Raw genomic sequence first — 17,151 nt, 5'->3', positions numbered from 1 at the left:
TCAATAGATGCAGAGAAAGCATTTGACAAAATACAGCATCCATTCCTGAACAAAACCCTTCAGAGTGCAGGGATAGAGGGAACATTCCTCAGCATCTTAAAAGTCATCTACAAAAGCCCACAGCAAATATCATTCTCAATGGGGAAACACTGAGAGCCTTTCCCGTAAGATCAGGAACAAGACAGGGATGTCCACTCTCACCACTGCTACTCAACATATTATTAGAAGTCCTAGCCTTAGCAATCAGATGACAGAAAGAAATAAAAGGCTTTCAAATTGGCAAAAAGAAGCCAAACTCTCCGTCTTTGCAGATGACATGATACTGTACGTAAAAAACCCAAAAGCCTCCACCCCAAGATTTCTAGAACTCATACAGCAATTTGGCAGTGTGGCAGGATCAAAATCAATGCCCAGAAGTCAGTGGCATTTCTATACACTAACAATGAGACTGAAAAAAGAGAAATTAAGGAATCAAACCCTTACAATTACACCCAAAAGCATAAGATACTAGCAATAAACCTAACTAAAGAGGTAAAGGATCTATACCCTAAAAACTACAAAATACTTCTGAAAGATATTGAGGAAGACACAAAGAGATGGAAAAATATTCCGTGCTCATGGATTGGAAGAATTAATATTGTGAAAATGTCTATGCTATCCAGGGCAATTTACATGTTCAATGCAATCCCTATCAAAATACCATGGACTGGGCAGCCCCGGTGGCACAGAAGTTTAGCGCTGCCTGCGGCCCGGGGCCTGATCTGGAGACCCTGGATCGAGTCCCACCTCAGGCTCTCTGCATGGAGCCTGCTTCTCCCTCTGCCTGTGTCTCTGCCTCTCTCTCTCTCTCTCTCTGCATCTCTATGAATAAAAAAAAATACCATGGACTTTCTTCCCTGTGTTGGAACAATTCATCTTAAGGCTTGTGTGGAATCAGAAAAGATCCCGAATAGCCAGGGGAATATTGAAAAAGAAAACCAAAGCCAGGGGCAACACAATGCCAGATTTCAGCTTGTACTACAAACCTGTGGTCATCAAGACAGTGTGGTACTGGCACAAAAACAGACACATAGATCAATGGAACAGAATAGAGAACCCAGAAATGGGCCCTCAACTCTCTGGTCAACTAATAATTACCAAAGCAGGAAAGATTATCCACTGGAAAAATGAAGGTCTTCATTAAATTCTCTTCAATAAATGGTGCTGGGAAAATTGGACAGCCACATGCAAAAGAATGAAACTAGACCATTCTCTTAAATCATACACAAAGATAAATTCAAAATGGTTAAAAGATCTAAATATGATATTAGAATTCATCAAAATCCTAGAGGAGAACACAGGCAACACCCTTTTTGAACTTGGCCACAGCAACTTCTTGCAAGATACATCTATGAAGGGAAGGGAAACAAAAGCAAAAATGAATTACTGGGACTTCATCAAGATAAAAAGCTTCTGCACAGCAAAAGAAACAGTCAACAAAACTAAATGACAACCTACAGAATGGGAGAAGGTATTTGCAAATGACATATCAGATAAAGGGCTAGTATCCAAAATATATAAAGAACTTATTAACCTCAACAGCAAAACAACAAACAATCCAATCATGAAATGGGCAAAAGACATGAACAGAAATCTCACCAAAGAAGACAAAGACATGGGGATCCCTGGGTGGCGCAGCGGTTTCACGCCTGCCTTTGGCCCAGGGCGCGATCCTGGAGATCCGGGATCGAATCCTGCGTCGGGCTCCTGGTGCATGGAGCCTGCTTCTCCCTCTGCCTGTGTCTCTGCCTCTCTCTCTCTCTCACTGTGTGCCTATCATAAATAAATTAAAAAAATTAAAAAAAAAAGAAGACAAAGACATGGCCCACAAGCACATGGAAAATGCTCTGCATCACTTGCCATCAGGGAAATACAATTCAAAACCACAATGAGATACCACCTCAAAGCAGTGAGAATGGTGAAAATTAACAAGGCAGGAAACAACAAATGTTCGAGAGGATGTGGAGAAAGGGGAACCCTCTTGCATTGTTGGTGGAATGTGAACTGGTGCAGCCACTCTGGAAAACTGTGTGGAGGTTCCTCAAAGAGTTAAAAATAGAACTGTCCTATGACCCAGCAATTGCACTGCTGGAGATTTACCCCAAAGACACAGATGCAGTGAAAAACCGAGACACTTGCACCCCGATGTTTCTAGCAGCAATGTCCACAATAGCCAGACTGTGGAAGGAACTTCGGTGTCCATCAAAAGATGAATGGATAAAGAAGATGTGGTCTATGTATACGATGGAATATTACTCAGCCATTAGAAAGGATGAATATCATTTGCTTCAACGTGGATGGAATGGGATGGTGTTATGCTGAGTGAGGAAAGTCAATCAGAGGAGGACAAACATTATATGGTTTCATTCATTCAGGGAATATAAGAAATAGTGAACGGGATTATAGGGGAGAGGAGGGAAAATGAGTGGGAAATATCAGAGAGGGAGACAGAACATGAGAGACTCCTAAGTATTGGAAATGAACGAGGGGTAGTGGAAGGGGAGACAGGTCGGGGGATGGGGTGACTGGGTGATGGACACTGAGGGGGGCACTTGACAGGATGAGCACTGGGAGTTATATGTTAGCAAATCAAACTTCAATTAAAAATATTTTTAAAAAATGAAACAATGGAAACAGCATTTATGAAATGGAGAAGACTGTGAAGAAGTAGGTTTTGGGTGAGGGGGGAAACAGGACCTATGTTTTGGACATGCTATATTTAAGAAATTGTTAGGTATTCAAGTAATCATGTCTAGCAGAGACGTAGATATATTAATCAGTCTGTACCTCAGGTGAAAATTTCAGGCTGGAGATATAAATCAGAAAATAATCAAAGTGGCAAGAATAAGGCACAAAAATAAGAGAAAGATTAAGAGTGATTCCTAATGTCAAGGACATCAAGTCAAGTAGCTATTAAACTATCAATGTCAAAAGCTGGTGATAGGTTTGATGAAGGTTGAGAAGAGACCCCTGGATCTAAATCACTGGTGACTTTGATGAGAACAGTGTCTGCTTGATGGTAACAGCAAAGCCCTCACTAAAGTGAATTAAAAAGAAATTCTAAAGATAAAAGCTAAAGGCAATATATATAATTATTTTTAGGTATATATTTTGTAAAGAAAAGGGGAAAATGATGTGATAGCTGAGGAAGAATTAGGATGGAGAGAAAAACATTTTTTTTAAGATGTGAGATACAAAAACTGTCTTTAGGCCAATAGAAAAGTCTCTGGAGTCATGTCAGGCAGGCATGGGTTCTACTTACAGGAGAAAGGGGTGACAATTGCTGGGAGCATGGACAGTTTATCCAGGATAAAGGAGAAAAGAGAGTTTGTAGATAGGTCGAAGGCTTGTTGGAGCTTACTAAAATCTTTCTGATTGTTCCTATTTTCTCAGTGAAATAAGATATAAGATCATCAGCTGAGGCTAGGGACACGAACACTGAAGATGGATATTAAAGACAGGAGAAAAATGTGCTATACCCTGAGGTAAATGGGTGAGTGAATGGAGTAGAGAAATACAATGATTCCTCGGAAGTACAAGAACAAAATTAAGGCAGTGATCATCCATATACAGTGAGGACAAACAACACTGCTTTGTTTTCTTCCCCAGCCACATTCAGCTGGGCAGCTGAGGGGGCTGAGAGGCACAGGTAATCTGTTAGTGCTGGGCAGCTCAGGTGGCTCAGCAGTTTAGCACTGCCTTCAGCCCAGAGTGTGATCCTGGAGACCCAGGATCGAGTCCCACATCAGGCTCCCTGCAGGGAGCCTGTCTCTCCCTCTCTCTCTGTCCCTTTGTGTCTCTCATGAATGAATAAATAAACCTTTTTATGAAAATCTGTTAGTGCTTTAGTGACTATCAAAGGACAACAAGGAAGTTGAAGGTCGACGTAAGGCAGTCATTCCAATATGAAGCAATGGAATTTAAACTGCCTAAGAAGGGAAGTCAGATATGAAAGGATGAGAGACACTGAAGTGTTGGTATGATCAGCAGATTGTAGGTACTGGTAACACTGGTATATTGATGGAATGGTAGAAACACAAGAAGAGAGCTAAAAATGGTAGGAAGTAGCTAAAAAAGGAAGATGGTTGCAGATTAGGGGTTCTAGTTACTGCTAAGAAAACACATACTACTTTTCATGCAAAAGGGAGAATGACTCAGAAGGTGGAACCAAGAGTCCAGACAACAGAAGTAAGAACCCATATCTAACAACCAAATTAAAGAACTCCAGCTCAAGTTTTCCCAGCTACATTTCAAAACTGCTTTGAACCGGGATCCCTGGATGGCGCAGTGGTTTGGCGCCTGCCTTTGGCCCAGGGCGCGATCCTGGAGATCCGGGATCGAATCCCACGTCAGGCTCCCGGTGCATGGAGCCTGCTTCTCCCTCTGCCTGTGTCTCTGCCTCTCTCTCTCACTGTGTACCTATCATAAATAAATAAAAATTAAAAAAAAAAACTGCTTTGAACCAATGACTTCTTTTTCTACCTTCCATTCTCCTTCTCTTTTTTAACTAAAATGTCAGGTGTTATCCTGATGTCAATCTTATGATTATATGTTAAGAATTTTGGAAGCAGATAACTTCTATAGTTAATTTCACAGGTCAACAGATGGAAGGAATTGTGTCTAGGAGATATACTACATTTACCTGATAATTTGCGTGATGATTTCTAGACTTACAGAGAGACTAGATTTAATTGAAGATTTGGGCTTTTTATTGTGGCTATAATGGAGTGAGGTCCTTGGAAATCATGGGAAAAGTTGAATGCGTTTTGTATATGAGAGGAATCACAGGGACCAGCGATTAAATTACAGTAAGCAGATTTGTAACATAGCCCTCATGCTCTCCAACCCCTGCTGTTATAATATTATTAAGTTATGTTACATGGCAAAGGAGTTTTGCCAATGTAACTAAGGCTACTAATCAGTTGATCTTAAGATATGAAGCTATCTGTTTAAACTAACCTAATCAAATATAGTCATGACTACCATTATTAACATGTTAATTAACATGTTAAATTAATGAAATTTCACAATCCAAATATAATTATGAGATCCTGATGAGCCTGAGTTAATTTATATTTCCATATATACATATATGGAAATATGTGTATACATATATCACAATTTATGTATGTGTATATATAGCCCAAAATATATAGTGTATGTATGTGTGTATCCCAAAGAAGATAAATTTAGATTCTTGCTAACTCTGAAAATTTAAGAGACAGTGGCATCACCAAGATGCTGACATAGGTCATTTCTGCTTTATTCCCCTTCAGAAAAACAACTACTGATGAACAAGACACAGCTGAGAAAATCCTAGAATAGAGATGATCCTGAAACATCCCCTGCATCACAGAGACCAAGATAGACTGTATTAGAAGCGTAAGAGAAGCAACTCCATTCTGACTACTTTGTCTTTCTCCCAGACAGGAGCAACACCACATGGAAAGGTCTTCCCTGAACCTCCAGTTCCCCCCAAAAGAAGAGAACTCAAGGGGACAATCAGCACCACCACCACTACAGATTACTTCATGAGAGCCCCTACTCTGGTCTCGTGCCATGAGAATTGCAGGGGAAACTGTGAGGCTTGCAATAACCAACACACAGATCTTGGCAGATGCAATTCATGACTACAACTCCCTAAGTGATTAGTAATCCAAGTAGTGGCCCCAACCAGCAGCTTTGCTCATCACCAGAACCAAGTCTGGGACAAACTGTGACCAGAGAACTCACTGGAGTACATATCTGCTTGATTTGGGTTCTCATACAAGTTTTGCTGACTCTAGAAACTGTATCCAAGCAAGAAGTTGTAGCTCCATTTGCTGGGGAAACTGTCTTCTGGTCCATCTTGCCAGAGGGCACTGACAAGAAAACCTAAAAGCTGTATAGCTCAGCAATACTCCAACCAAGAGGTGTGTGGGTGGTTCGGACAGTCCCCGAGGCAAAGCCAGTACAGGGTATGAAAAATTCCCCTGCTGCACCCAGGCAGGGGAATTAATTCACAGCGAAGGCTGAGGGTGCATCATGGCCTCACCCATAAGAAAAACTCGTTTGGGGAACATGTGAGCAAGGCCAGGAGGCACCCCTCCCAACCCCACCCAAGCAAGTAACCTGAAACACAGCCACACCCACTGTGGCTCCCAGGCCCCATCTGACCAGAAGGGCTGGCAAGGATATCTGGAAGCTCTGTAACCAACAATGTGTAAGCCAATAAGCAGAAAGGCAGAGCTAACTGTCTAGAGCAAAGCCAGTACCAGGTGTCGAGGGGTGGCCTGCTGTACCTAGGCAGAGGAATTAACTCATAGCCAAGGTAGAGAGTAGCTTCTGGCTCTTACTGAGTCAAAAGACAGAAAAGCAGAGAAGCCTGGAGCAGCACCTCTCCATCCCATTCAGAAAAGGGAACTAAAACAGCCCCACCACTGAGGATAGCATCTCCCAGCCCCACCTGACCAGAAGGGCTGGTGAAAAAAGGGAGCTACAAAAAGCCAGCAATACTGTAGCCAAGAGACAGACAGGCATATACAACAGTGAGCAGAACAAAGCCAGTGGCTCATATTTGGCCAGGGAACTTGGGACACAGGTCAGGATAAGATAACACACAAAGAGCTTTATTGCCTTTAAAGGTGCCCCTCCCACTGCTCCTGGGCAGAGAAACTAATTCATGGCCCCAATTATATTAATATAGCCTTCAGCTTTTGTGACCTGGGAACTTAACAAGACCACATGGGGAGCTGCTGTACAGGCCATCCAAAAGCTCTGCTTCTAGCTGCACTTGAAAAGAGAGAACAGCCCATGGCTTTCTACATCTGCAGAGCAGATGACCAAGAAATTCAGTGCACACTCTTGTGTTGATTCAGGTACCCTCAAATGAGCCATGCGGACACTGGGTCCTCCCCTGCTAGTGAAGGGAAATGAATTTACAGCTCTGTCTACTAAATATAGTACCCAGTTCAGACCATCTAGTAAGCCAGATGGAAAATTCATGCAACTGGGGGGGGCCCATCCTACAGATTTCCACCTCTTTCCCTATACCCAAACTTAGAGCTTGGAAAGTTGCCTTGCCAAAAACTAGACCATAATAGCGGGTACCACCTGCCCAGTGACCTAAACTGAGGTGACTATTGAAGATCTATCTCTGCCAAAGCAAATCTATAGAGTCTAGAAGAGGAGCCAAATTATTCAAGTGTGCAGATACCAATGTAAGAAATCAAAGATAACAAAATCCAAGTAAATATGAGACCATCAAAGGAAACTAATAGGGACGCCTGTGTGGCTCAGTGGTTGGGCACCTGCCTTTGGCTCAGGGTGTGATCCTGGATTCCCAGGTTCAAGTCCCGCATCAGGCTCCTTGCATGCAGTCTGCTTGTGTCTCTGCATCTTTCTCTCTCTCTCTCTCATGAATAAATAAATAAAATCTTAAAAAAAAAAGGAATCTAATAAAGTTCTAAAAACTGACCCTAAAAAATATGAAGATCTAGGAACTATCAGATTTATAATAATTTTCTTAACTTTAGGTAACTACAATAACATATAGACAATTAAATGAAATTAGGAAAATAATCCATGAAAACAACAAGAAGTTTGACAAGGCAATAGCAACCAGAAAAAAAACAACAAACCCAGAAATAAAGAGAAATCCTAGAGTTAAAAAAAAAATAGTAATTGAGCTGAAGTAGTTAATAGAATTTCAAAAGTACACTTAGCCATGCAGAAGGAAAGAATTAGTGACCTAAAAATATAAGACATAGAAAAATTATCCAGTCAGAGAAACAAAAAGATAAAATAAGAAAGAGTGAAAAAATCCTAAGGGACTCATAAATACAATGGGAATTCCAGGAAAAGAGAATGAGAAAGGGCAGAAGCAAACTGAAAGCAATAGTGGTTAAACATTTCCCAAACCTGGGAAGAGAAATGAACATACAGAACCATAAGGCTCAAAAGACTTGAAATAGGCTGACTTTGAAAAAGGCTGTACCTGAAATAGGCTGACTTTGAAAAAAGCTGTACCAAAAAGGATCAATTAAATTGTCAAAGCCAAAGAAACCATTTTAAAAGCATTAAGGAAAAAAGAGAAAAGTACATACACGGGAACTTCTATGACTATAAGCAGATTTCTCAACAAAGACTTTTTAGGGCAGGACAAAATGGGATGACATATTCAAAATATTGAAGAATAATTAAGAATTCTATACCCAGCAGAGCTGTCCTTTAGAAATGGAGAAATAAAGACTTTTCCAAACAAAAGATGAGGGAGTTCATTACCACTACACCTGCCTTCTAAGAAACACTAAGGGAATTAAGGGAATTCTGAGTAAAAGTAAAACATAAGCCTTATAAAAATATAAAAAGAAAGTATAGGGATGCCTGGGTGGCTCAGTGGTTGAGCGCCTGCCTTTGTGGTTCAGGGCATGATCCTGGAGTCCCGGGACCAAGTCCCACATCAGGCTCCCTGCATGGAGCCTACCTCTCTGTCTATGTTTCTGCCTCTCTCTCTGTGTGTCTCTCATGAATAAATAAATAAAGTTTAAAAAAAGAAAGTATAAAACTCACTGGTAATAGTAAACAGTTAAGGTTAGATTCTGTAATATGGTGATGGTGGTACATCATTCACTTACAACTCTAGTTTAAAAGTTAAAATAAATGTAGTAAAAATACAATAACTACAGTAATTGTTATTAGTTACAAATACAAAAATATGTAAATTTTATAAGAAATTACCTAAAATATGAGGGGGAGAAGAAGTAGAAGTATCAACTTTAGGAATTTCAGGAAGTAAAGTTGTTATCAGCTTAAAATAGGGTTTGTGATTTTAAGATGTTTTATGTAAGCCCATGAAAACCACAAAGGAAAAAACTGTAGCAATCACACAGAAGAACAGGACAAAGAAGGCAAAGGATACTAGTACCAAAATACATTAAAACAAAAAAGAAAACATGGAACAATACATCTCCAAAGCAACTAGAAAACATTTAGACATGGAGAGAGAGGGAGAGACATGGGCAGAGGGAAAAGGAGGCTCCCCATGGGGAGCCAGATGCAAGACTCGATCACAGGACCCTAGGGTCACGCCCTGAGCCAAAGACATATGCTCAACCACAGACCACCCAGCATCCCAAAAGCAAGTTTTTAAAGGGCAAAAATAAGTCCTGATCTATCAATAGCTACTTTAAATGTAAATAATTCTCCAACCAAGACAGACAGAATAGCTAAATGAACTTAAAAGAGAAAGAAAGAAAGACCTAATATTTTAGCCTCAAAGACACACATAGACTGCAACTAAAGGGAAAGGAAGAGATATTTCAAGAAAATGGTAATGAGAAAAAAAAGCAGGAATAGCTGCATTTATATCAAACCAAGAGGCTTTAAAATCATAAAAAAGAGAGGCACCTGGGTGGCTCGGTCAATTAAGTGTATGCTTTGGGCTCAGGTCATGATCCCCAGGGTCCCCAGCAGGGAATTTGCTTCTCTCTCTCCCTCTACCCCTACTCATGCTCTCCCTCCCTCTCTCAAGTAAATAAGTAAAATATGTGAAAAAAAGAAAAAAACAAAGTAAAACTATAAAAAGAGAGAACAAAAAGGTCATTATTTAATGATAAAAAGGTCAACACATCAACAAGATATAACAACTAGATATTTATGGAACCAACATCAAAGCATCCGAATAAATAAAGCAAAAAAGAACAGAGGTAAGAGACGAAATAAACACTAATACAATAACAGTTAAAGACTTTAACATGTTACGCTCAACAATAGTAGATTATCCAAGGAATCTATAAGTTAATAGCAGATTTGAACAATGCTAGAGGCCCAATGGACTTAGACGTATACAAAACATTCTGTGCAATAACAACCAAACACATTTTTCTTAAGTGCACATGGAACATTGTCTAGGATAGACTATATGGTAGGCCATAAAACAGGCCGTACCAAATTTGAGAAAATTAACACCATATCAAATATTTTTCTCTGACCACAATGATGTGAAAAGAAGTTGAGGGCAGCCCGGGTGGCTCAGCAGTTTAGCGCCGCCTTCAGCCCAGGGCATGATCCTGGAGACCTGGGATTGAGTCCTGCATGCTGCTCCCTGCATGGAGCCTTCTTCTCCGTCTCCTGTGTCTCTGCATCTCTCTCTCTCTCTCATGAATAAATAAATAAATAAAACCTTTTTTAAAAAAAAGACAATAGAAGTTGAAAATAAGGAAAACAGGAAAATTCATGAATACTCAGAAATTAAATAACACATTCCTGAACAATCGATGAATCCAAAAAAAATGGGGGGGGAATAAAAGTTCCTTGAGACAAATGAAAATGGAAACATTACAAAAATTAAGGGGTGAAGCAAAAGCATTTCTAGGAGGAAATTTCATACCAATAAATGTCTACATTAAAAGGCAAGAAATATTTCAAATAAATAACCTAACTCTATCCTTAATGAACCAGAAAATAACTGAGCCCAAAGTTAGCAAAGAAAATGGAAAACAATGAAGATTAGAGCAGAAATAAATGAAATGGAGAAATTAAAAACAATAGAAAAGTTAACCAAACTAATAGTTGTTTCTTTGAAAAGATAAACAAAATTGATACATTTTAACAGGAAAAAAAAGAACTCAAATTACAAAATTATAAGTGAAAAGGGAGATATTACAATGAATACCACAAAGGTACAAAAATTCATACAAGGTTACTACAAACAACTATACACCAGGAAACTGACAACTGAGAGGATATAAAAAAATGTCTTTGAAACATACAACTTACTAAAATGGCGTCAGGAATAAATAGAAAATAAATAGACTAATTACTAGTAAGGAGAGTGAATCAGAAAAGGAAGAAAGGAAGAAAGGAATGAAGGAAGGGAGGAAGGAAAGAAGGAATGAAACAGAGAACAAAGGAAAGAAAGAGAAAGAGAAAAAGAAAAAGGAAAAAAGAAAAAAAAAAAACAGAAAAAGAAGTTCCTATGAAGAAAAGCCTAGAACCAGATGGCTTCACTGGTATATTTTACCAAACTTCTAAGAATTAATATACCAATATTCTCAAACTTCTCCAAAAAAACAAAAAGCAGAGAACATTCCCAATAAGCCTTATGAGGTCAGCACTATCTTCATGCTGAAAGACAGATGAGAACCCTACTAAAAGGGGATCCCTGGGTGGCGCAGCGGTTTGGCGCCTGCCTTTGGCCCAGGGCGCGATCCTGGAGACCCGGGATCGAATCCCACGTCGGGCTCCCGGTGCATGGAGCCTGCTTCTCCCTCTGCCTTTGTCTCTGCCTCTCTCTCTCTCTCTGTGACTATCATGAATAAATAAAAATTAAAAAAAAACCCTACTAAAAAAGAAAACTATAGGCCAATATCCCTGATGATTATAAATGTGAACATTCTCAGCAAAATACTAGAAAAGATATCAGCAGCCTATTAAAAGGACCATTCACCATAATCAACTTGGATTTATCCCTGGGATGAAAGGATGGCTCAAAATATGGAAATCGATCAATGTGATACATCACATTAATAGAGTGAAAGAAAAGAATCCTATTATCATCTCAATAGACACAGAAAAAGCATTTGACAAAATCCAACAGTCATTCATGAAAAAAACAGTTAACAAATGAGGTATGGAAGTAACATGCCTCAAAATAATAAAGGCCATATTGACAAGCCCATAGCTGATGTCACACTCAATTGTGAAAGGTTGAAAGCTTTTCTTCCAAAATCAGGAACAAGATAAGGTGCCCACTCTCACCACTCCTCTTCAATATAGTACTAAAAGTCCTAGCTAGAGCAATTAGTCAACAAACAGAAAAGGCATCAGAATTCAAAAGGTAGAAGTAAAATGGTCTCTGTTTGCAAATAACATGTTTTTGTATAGAGAAAATCCTAAATATTCAACAAAAAAACTGTTAAAATAATCAACAAATTGAGCCCAGTTGTAAGACACAAAATTGACATACAAAATAAAATTTCTATAATAACAAATTTTCTGAAAAGGAAATAAAGAAACATATCCAATTTATAATTGCATGAAAAACAATAAAATACTTAGGAATAAATTTAAGGAAGTGAAAGATCTATGCTAACAACCGTAAGACAATGATGAAAGCAATTGAAGAAGACATAAATGAATGGAAAGATAGGGCAGCCCAGGTGGCTCAGCAGTTTAGTGCCGCCTTCGGCCCAGGGTGTGATCCTGGAGACCCAGGATCAAGTCCCACGTTGGGTTCCCTGCATGGAGCCTGCTTCTCCCTCTGCCTCTGCCTGTGTCTCTGTTTCTTTCTCTGTATCTTTCATGAATAAATCAATAAAGTCTTTTAAAAAATGGAAAGGTATCCTATGTTACTGGACTGCAAGAATCACTATTATTAAAATGTCAATACTACCAAAAACCATCTATAGATCAATGCAGTCCCTATTGAGATTCCAGTGGCTTTTTTTTTTTTAGCAAAAGTAGAAAAAAAAAAAAACCCTAAAATTTATATGAAGCAAAAAAAAAAAAAAAAAAGCAAAGAAATCCTGAGAAAGAACAAGGCATGAGGCATTATTGTTCCTGATTTTTTATATTTATTATAAAGCCATGGTCACTAAAACAGTAGAGTACTGGCACAGAAGCAAAGAGAACAATGGAATAAGGAATTCAGACACAAATCCAAGCATATATGGTCAACAAATATTTGACAAGCGAGTCAAGAATGCTCAATGAAGAATTGTCTCTTCAATAAATGATGTTGCAGCAAATGGATACTCACATGTAAAAGAATGAAACTGGGCCCATAGCTTACACCACTCACAACATTAACTCAAAATTAAATAAATGCTTAACTGTGAGACCTGAAACCATGAAACTCCTAGAAGTAAAACACAGGATAAAAGCTCCTTGACACTGGTCTTGGTAATTATATTTTGGAAATCACACATAAAATGTAACCAAAAAATAAAAAATAGACAAGTGGGAATACATCAAACTAAAAAGTTTCTTCACATCTGAGGAAGCCATCAACTAATTGAAAAGACAACCTACAGAACAGAGAAAAAATATTCACAAACCATATATCTGATAAGGGATTAATAGCCAAACCAAATAAATAATGCACATAACTCTATGGCAGAAAAATCACCCAATTTAAAAATGAGCAAAAAACCTAATAACCATTTTTCAAAAAAAGATACACAGATAGGCAACAGGTATATGAAAAGATGTTCAACACTTCTAGTCATTAGGGAAATACAAATTAAAACTACAATGAGATAGCACCTCATGCCTGTTAGAATGGCCATCATCCAAAAGACAAAAGATAACAAATGCTGGTATGGATGTAGAGGAAAGCGAACCCTTGTGCACTCTTGGGGGCGGTGTGTGTTGTAAACTGGTACAGCCACTGTGGAAAACAGAATGAAGGCTCCTCAAAAATTAAAAATAGAACTAGTTACAGTCCATTTCTGGGAATGTATCCAAAGGAATTGAAAACACAAGAAAAGATAAATGAACCTCCCGATACACAGCAGCATTATTTATAATAGCAGAAACAGGGAAACAATCGAAGTGTCCAATGATGGAGGAATGGTTAGAGCAGTTGTGGCATATATGGTTGACTCCTGAACAACGAGGTGTGATCCTCCACATAGTTGAAAATCTGCATATAAAATTTGACTTTCCAAAATTAAGAGGCAGACTCTTAATAGCTTACCGTTGACTGGAAGCCTTACTAATAGCATAAACAGTCAACTAATACATACTTTGTTTACGCATTATATATTGTATTCTCACAATTAGGTAAACTAAAGAAAGGAAGGCGCTATGATGTATACCTTAAACCTCATTCAGTGATGTATGTCAACTATCTCTCAATAAAAGTGAAAAGAGATGAAAAGATACAATTGTCACTTGCTTTTTTGAAATATTTGCAGTAGCCTCCTACTGACTCCTCTTTCCTGAAGGACCCTAGAGGTCCAAGTTGGGAGTCATGAATCCAGTGAGGGAGGGGGGGAATGTGCTTCTCCCCCCGCCACTATCAGAGTCTTTAGTATCACCCAAGAATCTTCTATTTCTCCATTAGTCCTAGTTTCCAAGGCAAAATTTCCATAGTGATCACCACCACAGCTCCCCACCTTGCAGAGTCTACCCCTGTATACTCCATCACTCCTCTGTTACCACAGATAAATTGTTTGGGTTCCTAGCAGAGGCCATTCTCTACTCATATACTGGGTCACATCCTCTCTTGGCTATTCAACAACTCCATCTCTCCAGAAAATCCTCCCCCCTCTTGCATCACGCACACTATCCTTCTTTATTCTCCACACCTCTTCCACAAGTCTAGAGAAACATGTTGGTAAACTCTCTTGGCCCCATTTCATGTAAGAGCCACCACCTCATTTCTCAGTTTTCCTAAATGAAGTCTTAGAGGTTGATGAAAATTATAACTTTCCAATTTTCTCTTGAGCTCCCTCCAATCAAGCTTTCTCCTCTTGCTAAGATCCACAATTACTTCATAACATTGTATCCGAAGTCAATTCGCAGTCCTCATCTTAGTCTATCAGCAATATGTGACAGTTAACCAAGTTTTCCACTATCCTGAAACACTGAGAACTTGCCTTTCAAGACAGTAAATTTTCTGAATTTCCTTCCTTCTTTCCTCATTGTTCCTCTCTTCATCTCTGCTGGTTCTTCCTTTGACCTTGTTTCTAGATCTTTGATCTTCTATCTTCATTACTTTAGAGAACTCTTCTAGTTGCAGGATTTAAGTGTCATCTCTATGCTGATGTCTCACCAATCTGTATCTCCAGCCTGAACCTCTTCCTTGAACTCCAGATTCATATATCTAATTCTCTATTAGACATTTTTTTCTGGGCAGCCCAGGTGGCTCAGCGGTTTAGCACCACCCTCAGCCCAGGGTGTGATCCTGGAGCCCCGGGGTCAAGTCCCATATCGGGCTCCCTGCATGGAGCCAGCTTCTCCCTCTGCCTATGTCTCTGCCTGCCTCTCTCTCTCTCTCTCTCTGTCTCTCTCTCTCTCTCACACACACACACATAAATAAAATCTTTAAAAATATATATTTAAAAAATACATCTTTTCCTGAATATCTAACTGGCATCTCCAATGTAATACAACCAGGAATGATCTTCTGAGCTTTTCCTTCAAACATTCAAACATAAGTTTTTCTTAGAGACTCCTAAGGTCTTAGCAGACAGATTGTGAACCTTGGTTGCATGTTATAGTCACATGGGGGGCCTGAGTTCCACCTCCCAATGATTGTAACCCAATTGGTCATGGCATCCAGAGTTTTAGAAGCTCTCTATGTAGCTTCTCCAAAGAAGCCAAGATTGAGGACTGTAGCTCTGGATGGGTTGCTTCTTCCTTTAACCTCAAATCCTATTATTTTTTCCCCATAAACACTCTCCTCCAGCCACACTGGTCCCCTTGCTATTGCTCAACTCACCAAATATGCTCCCCTTTCAATTCCTTCTTTGTGCCTGGAACACTTTTACCTAAAATAGCCTTAAGATTTATTTCCTTATCTTTTCAAGTCTTTGCTTTAAATCACTGTGTCATTGAGATCTACTATGACCACCCTATTTAAGTTTGCAAAGTTCTCTGCCAACCACATCATTTCCCCATTACCCTTACCAGGACTTTTTTTTTTTCCTTCAGCATTATGCCCTTCAAAAAGATGTAATTTACTCATTTATTATAGGTTCAGTCTCTCCCCAGTTAGGAAGCAGACTCTGAGAGCAGAGGAATATCTGCATCTTTGCTTACTGTGGGATCTCAGATCATGCATGATATATAGCAGGTACTCAAAAAACGAGCACTAGTGACATTCCTTTTTCTAATATGAAATTTTCTCCTTTCTCATTTTCATCAAATTCTTGGTTCTGTTTAAGAGTTAGACCTATTTGCTGGTATCCCAAAACAACCCTACTTAATAGTTCATCCACTTCTAATTTTTTCCCAAAGGCTTATCTTTCCTTACATTTCCTTAATTATGAGCTTCTCCTTAGGGTTTAGTATTTGACCCTTTATCCTTATTTATATTTACACTTAACAACCTCTCTCCTTTGAAAAGAGGAGACTTCATTTTTCAGACTTCAGCTAGAATGGAAAATTTAAAGTGGTGCCGCCATGTCAAAGTTTTAGTTAAGAACACTGGACCTTCCTCTCACCCAGGTAAGTCCAGTACAGTATCAAAGCTTAAATTATTTATGTCAATAAATCCAAATATTGTTTCTCTAATGCACTGTTCTCTTATTAGTGTCAAAAAAAAGTAATGATCTCCTCCCTCCCTCCTGCTCCCCCCCCCACACTCTATATCTTATAAGTCAAGATAAAAATTCAGGAGTATTACTTAAAACATCCCTTTTCCCTTTCTCCCAAAACTTAGCCAAGCGTTTCTTTATTCTACTTATTAAATTTTTATTATGACCTATCTCTTCCATGTCATTTCTGTTCATGATAATCTCTTACCTTTCCTCTTAAAGCCTCCCAACTGAAACCATTATTTCCCTACTTTCCCCTTCAATACATTCTACACACTGCCAAAGTATAAACATTTAAAGACCTTTAAAATTCATGCAATTGCATTAAAATCCTTAAATGGCTTTCGTATTATTTAGTATAATAATCCTTACCATGGTTAAGCTAATACTCAACAATCTCTATGCTTCTCTTGCACATAAGCTCAAACTATCACAGTTTCTTTAATAAATCAAGATTACTTTCCTCCTCACTCATTTTAATGCCTTACCACAGTCCATTTCTTCTGTTTGGAACCTCCCATTTATGTTCACTTAGCTATTCAAATTCATTCTATCACATCCTTTTAAAAGTTAATGAGATTCATATAGTCAATGGATCTTGACAAAGGACTAGACAACACAGTGAAAGAAAAGGACAGTATTTTCAACAAATGATAATGTAAAACTGGACACCACATGCAAAAATACTGAGTCCAGACACAGACTTCACATCCTTCACAAATATAAACTCAGATCACAGTTCTAAATATAAAATGCAAAATTATAAAACCTCTGCAAGATAATGTAGGAGAAAATGCAGGTGAACTTGGGTATGGCTATGATTTTGATCCAACACCAGGGCACAATCCATGAAAGAAATAACTGATAC

General features: G+C 38.8%; 1 long non-coding RNA gene across 1 annotated transcript in view; it reads left to right on the top strand.

The window, feature by feature from the left end:
- Positions 1-6,571, top strand: part of LOC140629419 (uncharacterized) — a 64,692-nt gene extending 58,121 nt beyond the window's left edge. Inside the window, exon 5 of the long non-coding RNA XR_012027253.1 lies at positions 5,466-6,571. This is a non-coding gene — a long non-coding RNA (uncharacterized lncRNA). The remainder of the gene's footprint in view (positions 1-5,465) is intronic.
- Positions 6,572-17,151: the final 10,580 nt, after the last annotated feature.

The sequence above is a fragment of the Canis lupus genome, assembly GCF_048164855.1.
Source record: "Canis lupus baileyi chromosome 5 unlocalized genomic scaffold, mCanLup2.hap1 SUPER_5_unloc_3, whole genome shotgun sequence".
NCBI lineage: Eukaryota > Metazoa > Chordata > Mammalia > Carnivora > Canidae > Canis > Canis lupus.
Note: the sequence above shows the minus strand (reverse complement) of the source record. Positions and strands in the feature narration are given on the sequence as shown.